The following is a 15,392-nucleotide window of genomic DNA, read 5'->3' as shown; positions in this document are numbered from 1 at the left end:
CTTTAAACATTCTTTTCAGTAATCGTTGTGTTAAGTGAAACTGTAATCTGGAGTAGATGTATCTGTCCTGGAGTGAGAGGATGTTTCCTAAAATAGCTACAGAGTAAACATGTCTTGGTTTAGACAGACATCACTGAGGCCAAAGTGATAAAATGCTACTTTTACACTTTGGTTTTTTATTTTAATTTTTATTTACAATTTATTCACTTTGTATCCCCCTGTAGCTCCCTCCCTCATCCCCTCTCAATCCCACCCTCTCTCCCCCTTCTCCACCCATGCCTCTCCCCCAGTCCACTGATAGGGGAGGTCCTCCTCTCCTTCCTTCTGATCTTAGCCTATCAGGTCTCATCAGGAGTGGTTGCATTGTCTTTCTCTGTGGCCTGGCAAGGCTGCCCCCCTCAGGGGGAGGTGATCAAAGAGGAGGCCAATCAGTTCCTGTCAGAGACAGTCCCTGTTCCCAACTAAGGCACCCACTTGGATACTGAGCTGCCATGGGCTACATCTGAGCAGGGGTTCTAGGTTATCTCCATGCATGGTCCTTGGTTGGAGAATCAGTCTCAGAAAAGACCCCCTGTGCCCAGACTTTGTTTTTAATGTAGGGCTTTTGAGTATAGCTGCCTGAAGAATAGACAGAAATAAAGTAGAGGTGGGGAGCAATTTAAGGACTACCTGTCTCGACCCTCAACCTCTACATACGTGAACACACATGCAAGGCACACCCACATGCACATGAGCATATGTTCTCCTTGACAAATACACATAACACATGTAGAGAAATTTTATTTAATGTGGGATGTTTCGTCACTTTAATATAGTTGAGATGATAATGGGAATAGAAGGGTCTCTAAAAAGATATGTGTGAGTGCCTAGGACCTACCGTCAAATAACATAAGCGGCCTTTTTATTAATGCCTATATTAGAGAGGAGAGGAATGCTGGGAAGACTTTTTGAAATGTTAGCATTTGTTTCATTTTCACTTTAGTTCTTTCTGTTTTCCTGTTAAGTCAAGCCTCTTGGAGAAGCGGATGTGCTTAGTTATGCTAACTGTAGATTTCCCTGTGGTTTAGGCAATTTGCCTCATGGGGGAGCACAAATCCAAGCAGATCTCAATTATATATAAATGTCTCATTGACTCGGCTCCTCATTTGAACAAAGGAGAATGTCCCATCCATATTCTGGGACCCCATAATTGGCAGGTGTGTGGAGGCTGTGCAGCCCTGTGCTGGCTAGTTTTACGTCAGCTTGACCCAAGCTAAAGTCACCCAAGAGGAGGAAGCCTCAATTAAGAAAATGCCAACAAAATATCCAACTATGGGGCATTTTCTTAATTAGAAATTAACCCGGGAGGGTCTAGCCTGTGGTGAGTGGTGCCATCTCTGGGCCAGTGGTCCTGGGTTCTGTAAGGAAGGAGGCTGAGCAAGCCATGGAGAGCAAGCCAGTAAGCAGCACCCTCCATGGTCTCTGCACCAGCTCCTGCCTCCAAGTTTCTGCCCTGCTTGAGTTCCTGCCCTCACCACTTTTGCCGATGGACAGTTATATGGAACTGTGAGTGAAATGAATCCTTTCCTGCCCGAGTTCCTTCTGGTCAGGCATGGCGTCTCATCACAACCCTAATTGCTCATTAGCAACCCTAATGAGCATACAGGGTTCTTTCTGTAGGTTGGTGTCTTGAATTGAGAACACTGACAGATGACTTTAACTTGTGGCAAGTTAACATAAATTAGACTTTAGTGCTTCCACACACCTGCCAATTATGGGGCCCCAGAAAAAAAATGTGTCAGACATCATCCTTTGCCTAAATCAGGACTTGAATCAATTAAACAGTTATATATGCTCCTACCTCCAGGTTCCTGCCCTGCTTGAGTTCCCATTCTGATTTCCTTTGATGATGAACTGTGATGTGGAATTGTAAGCTGAAAAAAAAAAAAAAAACCCTTCCCTCCTTAATCTGTTTTTGGTCATGGTGTTTCCTTGTAGCAATAGAAACCCTAACAAAGATAGGCCCTCAGTCATCAAAGATCCTTGGAGGATCAGGGATCACAGGAGCCCTGGGTCATTCATTTCTAGCTACAAGCATCATTGTTTATTCCCACCAACTGGAGAAACTTTTCTCTATGCACACTACACATTGACAGAAAGGGCTGGGGCTAGGGGCGGGTTCCTATGTCAATGCAGAAGTCATGTTCATAAAGGCCTCAGAAACCCTCCTGATACTGGTGCCTTTTGGAAACTAGAGGAGCCAATTTCAGTATTATAAACACAGTCAAATATGAACTGGGTAAGACAAACAAGTAGAATGGCATTATTGTAGGGTTCTGTTGCATTTTATAGAATGATATTTCATAGCAATAATAATGAATATATCTATGTTGTAATGCCAGAGTTAGAAGTTAGGACAAACTAATGCAAAATTAGTATTTGTTGTTGTCATCTAGAACCGACGTGTCTTTACACTCTGAAGATTCTTGATCCTATCTCTCAAACAGCCTAGCACATGGCTGTGTCACTTTCCAGCCACACAAAAATGTCAGTCCGTTGGTGCATTAAGATTTCTTTAATGTTTATCTCTTTTTATACCTCTAATTTCCCCCTGAGTTAGAAAGGGAAAGTGTAGCCTTTGTGAGCCTCAGATTTGTTTTGTTTTGTTAACCTTGGACTGTTAAACTGTCACACATATCACCTCAGGTGAAAAGCAGAAGTGTGAGGTAAGGTTTCCTTTAGTGACTGTCGCACATGAGAACACATGAGCACATGAGAGCTCAGAAGCACTTGAGTGTTTTGTAAATCAACATGGTAATTCAAGGGACAAATTAGGCTTGCTTCCTGAAGACAAGTCTCAGGGATAGGCCCCTAGATCCAGGGATAAGGACAGAGAAAGTCTGATTTGGACCTGGAGAGGAAATCCCCTTCCTCTCAGTGTTATGACTCACCCACCAGACCAGAGAGCCAACATCCTGGGGTTGCTCAGATCAAGCACTGTTGATATTTGTGATGTCATATGCATCTGTCGTCTTGAGCAGGACAGGTGGGTAGACATAAGCCCCCTGGGAGATTTTCTGGTACTTTCCTATTGTAACAGGATTAACTTGCTTGGGGGTACTGAGGAAAACAACTGAGCAGAACAGGAGTGGGGAGTGGACTCTCAGTAAGAAAGAAGATCTGTTATTTGACCCTTGATTTAGGAGTCTCTAAAGCAACAGAATAAAGTGTGTGTGTGTGTGTGTGTGTGTGTGTGTGTGTGTGTGTGTGTGTGTGTTAGATCAGCTTGAACACTATGGTTGAATTAGCAATGATAACTGTCTCATGCTTGAGAGGCCGAGAACCTGGTAACTGTTTTGTGGTACAGGGATGGAGTCTCAGAGTTCGTGGGTGCTAGGTAAGAGCTCTGCCATTGAGCTATGTCTCCAGCCTTGTAGTGTCCCTCTTGAGAGTGTGACCCATTGATGGGTTGTGCTGGCCAGTTTTTAGTCAGCTTGATACAAGCTGCAGTTATCTGGTAAGTCAGTTAAGGAAAATGCCTCCACCAGATTGACCTGGGGAAAAGTCTTCCTGGGAGACTGCTGTCCCGTTGTGGATGGTGCCAGCTTTTGCTTGGTGGCTTTTGATTGCTATTAGAAAGCAGGTAAGCAAGCCAGGAGAGACCAAGGCTCGCAGTAAGCAGCAGTCCACCATGGCCTCTGCTCTTGTCCCTGACTCCAGGTTTCTGCCCTGGCTTTCCTCAGACTTCTAAGTTACAAGGCGAAACAAAGCCTTTCCTCCCCAAGCTACATTTGGTCGTAAGTTTTTATCACAGCAATAGAAACAGTAACTTAGCTCATCACTGTTTTAGAAGGTGATGAGAGTCAGTTGCTAATCCCTGTGTCTAGGACAAAAAGAAAACACTAGGGAAAAGTAATATGATTGGGTTGACACCTTTGTTTGGGAAGACAAGAGTTAATGTCATCACCTTGGTACTTGACAGCCATCTTAGCAGATAGCAGGCCTTGAACAGATCCCACAGTGGTTAAGAAGAGCTTCCTAAGAATAGACCCCCAAATTCAACCACCTTATTTAATAATTATCCAGATCAACTAGTACAGTTGATCTGGATAATTGTACTTGTGGATAAAACATCACATTCTGTATCACAACCCAACCCAACACCCTTTAGCTCATGTATATTCTTCCAAAAACATCCAGAAGACTGAACATGCTACAGACTGATCATTTACATGTAGAGGTAGCCAATTTTATAAATTGTGAATTTTGTGCTATGAGCAGGGCTGCTGTTTTGTTTGATTGGTTGGTTGGCTTGGTTTCATTTTGATTTGACTGCATTTCGTTGAGACAGAGTCTTGCTATGGTAGCCTAGGCTGGTCTAGAACTTAGGCTCTTCCCACTTCCTCCTGGAACTAGAAAGCTGTGCTACCGAGGCCAACCTTGCTGGTTTTAATGACACTGTAAGTTTATTTTTCTGAAAGACATTTTTAAAAAAAGATTTTATTTCCTTGTTTTTCTACATGAGTGTTCTATCTCAAGAGGGCCTCAGATGGTTGTAAGTTCTCGTGTGGTTGCTGGGAACTGAACTCAGGGCCTCTGGAGGAGCAGACAGTACACTTATCCACTGAGCCATCTCTTCAGCTTCCTGTTAGGTTTGGAGAATGTGGGTAGTGGAAACATTGTTGATGAGAAAGGCTGTCTCCACTGTCTCTACTGTCCTAGAAGGCCCATTCATACTTACTGGACAAGACATTTTTAAAAAATTTAATTGATTTACTTATCTAGTTACTTAGTGTGTGCGACGTGATGTGATATATGTAGTGTGTTTGTGTGTACGTCTGTGTGTGTGTATGTGCGTGTGCATGCGTGCCCATGGGAGCCAAAAGAGGGCATTGGATCCTCTGGAGCCACAGTTACAGGCAGTCGCAAACTGCTCACGGTGGGTGCTGGGAACTGAACTCGGTCCTTGAGAAGAGCAGCAAGTGCCCTTAACCTCTGAGCCATCTCAGCTCCTGGGCAGGGCCTTTCAGACATGGCTTAAGCAACGTCTTTTCCAGCATCTGCTTTCAAGTATTTACATATGAATTACACCTATCAGACCTGAAGAGATACAATTACTAAGGCATAGATCTATAATAGCGGCATTATAGCATGGACAGACTGAGTCTGAACAGCTATAAATACCTTTCAGGAGGAACGAAATTGTCTTTGTCTGCAGATTTTTTTTTTCTCTCCCTAAGTTGGAGAAACCCGGGCAATTCTGAAGGCACTCATGTACCAACCTGCAACAAGTTACTCACATCCCATCATTCTTAGAATGCATTTTCGATCCTCTGTGACAGAGCATGAGTCATGGCTGTGGGAAATGGAAACAAATCATGGGCAAAGCCGAGAGGCCTAAGCCGTGCCGAAGATAAATTGGTTGCAAATCCTTCTGGTATTTTGCTAAGTATTTTTCCTACTGCATTTGGGACTGTCATAAAAGATAGTTTTTGCTTTTTAAAAACAAGGTTCTAGAGCTAGAGTGCAAGCCTGGCATGTCCAAAACCCTGAGCCTTGGCTCAGGACCATATAAACGGGATATGGTGGCATACATCTGTAATCCCAGCACTGGAGGGGTGAAGGAAGGAAGATCAGAAGTTCAAAGTAATCCTCAGCTACCTAGGGAGGGAGTTTGAGGCCAGCCTGAGCTACATGAGACCCTTTCTCAAAAATAAAATTAAGCTGGCCAGTGAGTCCACGGCAGCCAAGGCTACACAGAGAGACCCTGTCTTGAAAAAGAAGTAGAAACTCTAGTTCTAATGGTGAGCGCATATTTAATTGGATAAGAAATACTCCGTCCAGCTCGTGTGTGCTAACACTTAACCCACACAGCCGGCGGAGCTGTTTGGGAGGCCGTGGGAGGGTGAAGCAGGGTGAAGCTGAAGGAAGTGGGTCACCGGGAGGAGCAAGTGAGTACCCGCTTCTGCTTACAGGCCCAGGTCCCTCCGCTTCCTAGGCTGCCTCGGATGCTTGGCTTCCCCCACGGCGAAGCTCTGCACCCCGGAGCCATGAGCCAAATAAAGCTCTCCTTCCCAAAGCTGCTTCTGTCAGGCCTTCTGCCGCAGCGACGACAAAGTCTAACGCAATGCATGAACAACTTTCCAAGACCCTGCCAATTTTTTCATTTCGAGGGAGGGCCGCTGGGAACCCTTCTGACTCCGGGCACTGGCGCAGTTTTTTTTTTTTTGGGGGGGGGGTTCGTGTGTGGTTACTGTAGGAAGATCACATCTAGCCCTAGCCCTTCCTCACCCCTACAACTCCCCCCGTGTCTCCCCCACTCCCTCTCGAATTCACGACTTATTCTTTAATTACCGTTACGTGCGCGTGTGTAAATAAAACCGGCCAAGTCCATTTAGTGTTGTTCATGTGTGTCTATGTTTGGGCATTACCGTGTGGGACTTGATAACGTATCAGGGTACTTACCCTGGAGAAGATGACTTCTCCCACTATTAGCAGTTATTAATTATCTATCTATATTAATTATCCGTAGCTTATCTAGAGGTAGGCCCTTGTGAGACTTCCTGCCATCAGGATGTCAGCGGATGGGGCCATTATGTAGGTCTTGTTTAGGCGGCCACAGGGTTGACATTTCATGCGTGCAGCTCCCTGTCAGGTATAGAAGACACTATCTCACAGTAATTATTCTGGTCCTCTGGCTCTTTCAACCTTTCTGCCCCATCTTCCCTGGTGTTCTCCAGGTCTTAGATGTAGGGGCTGTGTTAAAGATGTAGCTATTAGAGCTAGGTGTGGTGGCACACGCCTTTAATCCCAGCACTCAGGGAGGCAGAGGCAGGCAGATCTCTGTGAGTTTGAGGTCAGCCTGGTCTACAGAGCGAGTTCCATCCAGGACAGTCAGGGCCATACAGTGAGACAAGCAAATAAACAAATAAATTGACAGGCAGACAGACAGGCAGATGGGTAGTGGTCAGTTGTTCTTTGACCATTTGTGGATTTCTGTAAAAGTCTCTTCCTGCTATAAAAAGCTTTGATGGTGATGGGTGAGAGCTACATTTTCCTGTGGATGTATGGATAAATATTTAGAATGAAGTTAGAAATCATACAGATTTAGGAAAGTAGCAGCTGTAGGTTCTCTTCTAGGGTCTATGACCTCACCAGCCATGGAGAGCTGGCTAGGCTTACAGTATCAGGCAGAGATTCCCTCCTGCTCAGCAGGCCTTAAGTCTAATCAGACAGTTGTTGGTTGCCTCCAAGATATATGCCACCATTGCTTCCTTAGGGATAACTTGTCTTCCTGGTCTTGCTGTGGCTCATATGCTTTACAGTTGCTCTTTTCTAATCCTAATTGCCTTTCTCCCTTGGCATCTTGCATTGTACCTTTGAGAACCATAAGAGGTATTCCTCGGGGAGGGGCTGGACTCACATTTTGTCACCATGAGTGATCCTTCCTTAAGGAAGAATTAACAATGCCAAGTGTCCTTTTTTAAAATCCTCAGGGCTGGCGAGATGGCTCAGCAGTTAAGAGCACCGTTGCTCTTGCAGAGGATTCAAGATCAATTCCTAGGAATCCACATGGTGACTCACAACTGTTTATAGCTCTAGGGCATTTGACAGTCTCTTCTGACCTCCAAAGGCACCAGGCATGTTCGTGATACACATACACACATACATGTAGAATAATAAAATGAATAAATCTATTTTTTAAGTTTAAATTTTTTTAAATTTCTTGATGTGTACGTGTGTGCATCCGTGTGTAGGTATGTTCCTATGAAGCAGGTGCCCTTAGAATCCAGAAGATGGTGTGGGATCTCCTGGAGCTGCAGCTACAGGAGTTATCAACCACTGTCAGTGGGTACTGGAAATTGAACTGAGGTCTCCCAAAACTACAGTGTGTGTTTTTAATCACTGAGCCAACTCTATTGCCGGGTGAGAACTTGAGAAAGTCTACTAGAAAGAGATATGAAGGTCACCAGGAAATTGGGGTAAACACTGGACCAGCCAGATATCAGCCTCCTGGGGAAAGGAAAACAACCAAGATGATAGTTCAGCTCTTTTAACCCTTACAGACCAAAAAGACTGTCAGTTACTGACATCTATGGAGGCTATGAAGACGGGACACGAAAGCTTCATGTTTTTATTTGTTTTTTGTTTCCTATTACAAATCAGACAAAATATTTTATACTTAATAGTTGCTCTTCAATTCAGATAATCAATTCAACCTCAAGGCTTTAAAAACAAGGTTTTAGCAAAGTCTCTGTGTGCAATAATACTCAGGAATTAAAAGTTTTTCACGGAAAATGTTCCAACCCAATCACATTGGCTAGTATTTTCCCATTTTCTACCTGTTTCTTCTATACTAGAGTGCTTACTAGGAATCCTGATCAGCTGGTAAATCTCTCCTGTGACAGCTAGGTCCAGCCATTTTGGCACTATGGAAGGCCTAGAGCAGTAGGCAGGGTATGTTTGGCTCCTGTCTGGGCTCAAGTTTCCTGATGTTTAAATTAGAGGTATTTGCAAACTTAGACCTCAGGCCTTGTGACTTGTGTTCCCAGGTGTGCACACTGCATGAAGATGAACTAAAAAGACATAAAAAGATGAAAGGGGCCCCGGAGAGACGCCTAAGTGGTTGAGAATGATTACTGCTCCATGCGGCAACTCATAACCATCTGCGGGTCTAGTTCCAGGCATGCATGTGTGTTCCACATACATACACGCATGCAAGCAAAAATGCATGCTAAAAAAACAATAAAAGGAGCTTGCAATGACAAAAGAAGATTCTTCCAGGTACAACATTGGGGTCACCTAGAATCTTCCTGAAATGCTGTAGAGTGTTCTAAATGAGCACCACCAGCTCAGATAATCTCTCTAGGAATCCAGGAGACCCTGAAAGGGAAGGCTATTCAGGGTGTGAGCTCTCCTGCTGGCCTTCAGGAAGCAAACAGCCATGTTATAAATGGCTGCAGAGCAGAACCCAAGGCAAGGGTGAAGACGGCCATAGTTATCTAGTGTCAGTCGTACTGTTGGTTGGACAGTGATTTAGAGGCAGGTACAGTTAGAAGCTAACACCTACAGTAGTAACCTCAAAGTGTTCTTTCTTTTAAAAAAGACACATTATTATTTTTATGTGTATGTGTGCATGAACTTACACGAGTCTATATGTACCACATGCACAAAGGAGCTTTTAGAATCTAGAAAAGGACACCAGATCCCTGAGAACTGGAGTTACGGATTTTTGTAGGTTGCCATGTGAGTACTGGAAACTGAACTTAGGTCCTTTGCAAGAGCAGCAAGTCCCCCAAACCTCTGACCCATCTCCCAAGCCCCAGTCCTTTCCCTTTTATAAGCTATAGTCTTATGATGGAAGTTGAGCATGGTGGGAGGCATTTGTGTCTGCAACCTTTGTGACCCAAGCTCAGTATATCCATCAACTATTTTAACCTTATGTGTTCCTTGAGCTAAGCATGCTCAAAATCGTGTTGAGCATCTTTACTTCTTTAACTAAGGCGTTAAACTGACTATATCAGGACTGTGCCTGTACCGAAAATGGTTTTCCACAGGGATATATATGGGCTCTGAGAATAAAATTCCCACAATTCCTTTCTTCAGGGGAGGCATTGCTTTGGAAATAATGCCCATGTTATCTTTACCTGCTTCAGAAAATAAATCTTTCCTTAGTGTTTTATTTTTGGTCATTCTTGTGTTGGCTTTGCACTCATTGTGACATCATATTGGTTATACTACAGCTACGAGGAAGTAAATACTACCAATAAACTCCTTGACCTTAGAAACAGTTTCTTTCTTCATTAGAGCTCCAGATAAGAACATAGTCTAGCCAGTACCTTGGCTTCAGCCTGGTGAGATCCTGAACTCTTCTGCAAACACAACAATATGAAAATGACACACTTTTTGTTGTTGTTGTTGTTTTTAGGCACTAAATCTTCTTAGCTTTGGTGTTTCAGCAATGGGTATAGGCAAAGAGGAAGATTCCAAAGCTTTAAAAAACCTAGAATGAAAAACTGGAATATCTGAGGGACTGTGAGCACTGCTTGAGCTATACCTGCTAGTATGACTGCTGTGCCTTGGAGGCACAGTGAACTGAACACTAGTATTCTCCTTTCTCCACCTCTTACTTGGAACCAGGGATCAAGCAACCCTGGTCCCATGCTTTCCTGCTGCTATGCCTTTCCCGCCGAGATGAACTTCAATCCTCTGAACCGTGAGCCACAATAAACCCTTCTCCCCTTACACTGTTTATTGTAAAGTGCTGAGTTAGAACAGCAGGACATGTAGCTAATACACTGACCAGAGCCTTGACTGTTGCATTGTGCCTGCTCCAGTAGATTGCTATAGTCACCCCTTTCTAAACTGGGATCATCTCCTAAGATTGATAAGAGGATTGCATTATTTGAAATCACTTACCATAGAAGCTGGCACATGACTGAGAGCATCTACTGAAATTTGAGGGGCTTGTTGTGTGTGTGTGTCTGTTTATTGTTGTTTCTAGTTTTCAAGTGGTGGCAAATTTCAGTGCATGTTTAGAATAACTTGCTGTGGTTATGTAATACTTTTTTCAGGCTCCTTTTCCATTCTGTTTTTTTTTTCTCAAAACCCTCATATTTCTCATACTTGAAAGAAGACACCCCATTACTTAAAATTTTTGAACAGAGGCCATGCATTAGGCACAACAGAAAAGACCAAATCAGAATGGAGTCCCTCAAGCTAAGTGCCACACCATCAAATTGAACTTTGAAACTGACCAGTTATGAAAACAGCATAAATGCTATAGCAGCCAACCCTAAGGGACCAGGCTTCCCTGTGCTAACATGAAGAACCTGCCTCTATGATAACCCCATACAGAGACCTAAGTTTGAAACGACCAATTTCCCATTTTGTTCTCTATGTCAGCTTTCATTGGTCTTTTTCTGCTTTCATTGGTCCTTCTGCCTCCTCTGTTCAGCTTCCCAGGGTGACAGTTCTGAAACACTGCACAGTCCATAACGCACCGAAAAATCAAATTGATGTTTAGACTTTCTTTAAATGTAATTTTTGTCTTTAGACAACATCCTTGGCCCCATTTCTGAGATAGAGAAACTAGAGTTCAGATCAGAGAAGTGGTGGACAGTTGGGGAATTCCAGACCTGGTATTACCCAAACCACATGAAATGCAGGGAGAAGGTGTAGATGTTCATTTCTGAGTCAAAATGAACCATGACTGTGTTTTGCACATAGTGGGAAAAAAAATAAAGTTTTCTTAGTAATGTGTTTTTCTGTTAGTTTCATACGCTGAAAATATCTTCTCTGACAAACAGTAGAGAAGATACGTAGGATGGATGGATGGATGGGTGGGTGGATGCATGGATGGACAAACGGTTTGACGGTTAGTTTTAATCAGCAACTTAGCAAGATCTGGACTGACCGGGAGGTCTCAGCGTCTGGATTGGTCTGGCCTAGGAGCATGACTATGGAGAGTGTTCTTGATTGGAATGGTTGAGGTTGGAAGACTTACCCCAAATGTGAGCCAGGTCCTGGGCTGAATGGAAAGGAGAGAGGGAGCTGAGCATGCGCTCACCATTTGTTCTTTGTTGCTGACTGTGGGGGCGGGGACTGGCTACCACCTTTGGTTCCCTCACTGTGACTTCTCTGCTGTGAAAATAACCTTCAACTGTGAGCTGAGATAAACCTCTTCCCCTTAAGTTGCGCTTTTTCAGGGTAGTTTTATCACTGTGATAGGGAGGAAAAGAAACTTAGACAGACAGACAGACAGATGATAACAGATACATAAATTGGTAGGTAATAGATAAATAAATGATAGATAAATCAATAGATGATAGATAGATTGATGGCATCTTGAACGTCCTTAGAATTTACTTAATGCAGTTTATGCCTCTCTTCAAGGAAGCTTCATAGCAGTCCTGGATTAGGTGACTTGAATGGAGATTTATACCCTGGTTCAAGCATAAATAGAGAGAGGAGTTGATGGCCCTTAGATAAATGTTCACAATAACCCTCTTGTCGGTACCTTGTTGAGTTTTTAGAAGGTTATGAAGAGAATCCATGGTGAGTCATCTTTAGATTTTAGTAGGATAACTTTAAGGCTAAGAACAGATGGACACAGCCCCAAGTTCGTAACGGTAGCCACCCCCTTTGAAAGGCATCCTTTGCAAAGTTATGTCTCTTCCTTCTGCCCAGAATTCTAAAATCAAAAGAAAACCTATGTTTAAATAAGGCGATAAAAATGCAATTCTAAATATTCTTCCCTTAGCTTTCGAGAGCCCAGGATATCTATTGAACTCCAGATGCCATCAGGATATGCAAATGCCTCTTCTCAGAGTTTGGTTCTGTATAGTGAGTAACACAAGGCAGGCGAAATATTAGTTCCACCAAGCTGAGTTTCATTGTTGTGTTCTAGTCAGAGAAGAAAAAGAAGTGGAGACCTACCAGTGATTCAGCACAGACCTTCCCGCCTCTGCTCTCTGCTCCTTACTGTAACTGTAAAGGCTCTTGCACCCTCACCTTTCTCAAGATAGAGCTTTGGGGTTAATGGTCTGCCCCATCTTCCAGGGTCCCTGCCCTTGAAGAAAACTGACTCCCTCGCAGCAACTCTCATCTCCCAAGTATTGGGTTTTGAAAGATAGGTGGGTGGCATGGCAACAGGTTTAGTCTTTTTTTTTTTTTTTTTTTTTTTTTGTGAGCTCATTGGAGAAAACAAAATGCTGTCTGGGATCAACTATTTCGACTTTTCTATTCTGCTCTGTGTTTGATGGTGCGGGAAGGGACCAGCTGGCATGGGAAGAGGACATGGATAGACTAGGTTATAATTTTACATTATATTGGACATTCAAATGAAATTAAAAAATATTTGAATGGGGTGAACATCAGAGATATTCCCTGAGAGTTCATATTAAATTATTTCATCTTTTCTCTCTTCTTTCTTCTTTGTTTTTAAAAGGTTTCTCTATGTACCCCAAGATGGCCTTGGCCTTCCAATCTTCCTTCCTACCTTCATGTCTTTATTAGAAGTTTGCCCCACTATTCCTAGCTTCATATTAAATTTCTTATGTATAAAGAAATGATATTGGGAAAAAAAAAGAAATGATATTGGAAAACATTTTTTTCGGGTATATACCAAAGTTGATTAACATTGGTAAAGTGGCAGAAAGTAAAGTTGGAAAATGGAATGTATCTGTATATGAAAAGACTTGTGATGTGCACACATCAGGAACATTTAAATAACTTTCCATTCCATGGTCTCAAGCTAATAGCAGGAGATGGGAGCCATGGAGGTGAGGGGAAAGTGGGAAGTGAGGAAGGCAGGGCAAGATGGTGCAGAAAGGACTGACTGAGGAGAACCCTACTTTGAAGTTGAGTGGCATCATCCCATAACCTGGGGCCGGGCCTGCGTGAAAGCGGGTGGCATAGCCCTCTGCCTGTTCTAGTCTTTGGGTGTGAGGAATCTTAGACATGTATTTCAGCTGCCGTGGGTTCTGTCCTTTGAAATCATGAGCCAAAAATCAACCCCTCTTTCCTCAAGCTGCTTCTGTCAGACATTCTGTCACATCTGTGGGAAGAGTAACCAACCTAATAGTTTACAACGGCTCTAAAAGAAATGTTCAGGGTAGAGATAGGGCAGCATTGGCCATAGCACCATCAACATGGCGCTTTGTGCTGCATCAGTGGTCCTCAGCCTTCCTAACGCCGTGACCCATTAACACAGTTCCTTGTTCTGTGGTGACCCTCCCCCGTCATGAAATTATCTTTATTGCTACTTCATAACTGTAGTTCTGCAGTTGTTATGATTGACTCGTAATGTAAATATCTGATATGCAGACGGTCTTAGAGCTGTTTGACCCCAAAGGGTTTGTGGTCTACAGGTTGAGAATCGCTGGGTGATACAAGGTTTTGGTAAAAATTCAGAAACAAAAATGCATTTCGTATTTGGAGTCAAATCAATCACTTTCAAAGTCCTGTGTGCAAACGTCTTGGAGGAAACGGACCGCTACAGATGCGAGTAGGACACGGAGATATAAGGAACCCACTGAGAGACTGCATGATAGCAGGAGGCAGGAGTTTTCTAGAACATTAGGGCTTGTTTGCCTCTTGCTGTCACCCTTGCTACCATCGTTCAAATTTCCAAGTCTGTGTTAAATTTACCGACTCTCACACATGTTCCTCTTGCCTCTGTCTGCTATCTCAGCTCTAGCTGGTTTTCATTTACCAAAAATAAGCACCGTATACACAGCCTAACTCATAGTCTCAAGACTTTGATATATAGATAGATATAGACATATCTACCCAGTATATTTAACTTATGGGAACAGCAGACATTTCCAAGTGTCTGCTTGGAAAATAAAAATAAAAATGTTTTTATTTTTATTTTTTTGAGACAGGATTTCTCTGTGTAACAAGAGCCCCAGCCGACCTGGCCTCACTTTGTAGACCAGGCTGGCCTCGAGTTCACAGAGAGCTGCCTGCCTCTGATGTCGTAGAACTTGCTTTGTACACCAGGCTGGCCTCGAACTCACAGAGATCTGCCTGCCTCTGCTGGCATTACATGTGCTACCAATCCCAGCTGACTTTCACATTCTTTGTTGTTTTGTTTGTTTGTTTTGAGACAAGGTTTCTCTGTGTACAGCCCTGGCTGTCCTAGAACTTGCTTTGTAGACCAGGCTGGCCTCGAACTCACAGAGATCTGCTTACCTCTGCCTCCCAAGCACTGGGATTAAAGGCATGTCCAGCTTTCACATTCTTAACCCATAGGTTTTCACCTAGCATCTCTCCTTTTTATACAAAGTATGGAACGTGCCTTTCTCAGTCTCCCTTTATTTTATCACAAGACCCCCACTAGGTACAAGGTAAAGCTAGGATGTCTCCATATACATTCCCTGAAGTCAGAAGAGGAAAATGCCATCGTCATTATTAACTGATGATCCCACCAAGAACCCAATAAAACACCTGCTCTTTCCTATCAGAATGCAGCCTGAGTGTCCTGAGCCGCTCCATGCTCCATTTTCTTCAGTTCTCTTCTTCCCAAGTCAATCTTTAACCACAAGAAGTTCCCTCAAGTCCAGTGTGAGAATCATATGGTTTTCCCCCAGTTCCTGCATTCAGAGGTCCTAAGATGCTTAGACTCTCTACAAGGATAGGAGTGACTTTTGATATTAATGGCAAGTATCTTTAGCCCACACATAGGATTATGCTAATGGATATGCAGAGCCATAGATAATCTCAGAGTGGGCAGCTTGGACGGTCCACCCTACCTGTGAGCCCTGGGGAAAGCAGAGTTCCTGGGACCTGGGTTCTAGAAGTCCTCCTGAGATTCAGTTTCCAAGTTGTTGAAGAGATCAGGGGACGGGGCACCCCAAGAAAACAAGGACAATCTGTGCCCCTTCCCATCACCAGACCTTGCTGTGTTT

Source organism: Meriones unguiculatus, chromosome 4 (genome assembly GCF_030254825.1).
Source record: "Meriones unguiculatus strain TT.TT164.6M chromosome 4, Bangor_MerUng_6.1, whole genome shotgun sequence".
Classification (NCBI taxonomy): domain Eukaryota; kingdom Metazoa; phylum Chordata; class Mammalia; order Rodentia; family Muridae; genus Meriones; species Meriones unguiculatus.
Note: the sequence above shows the minus strand (reverse complement) of the source record.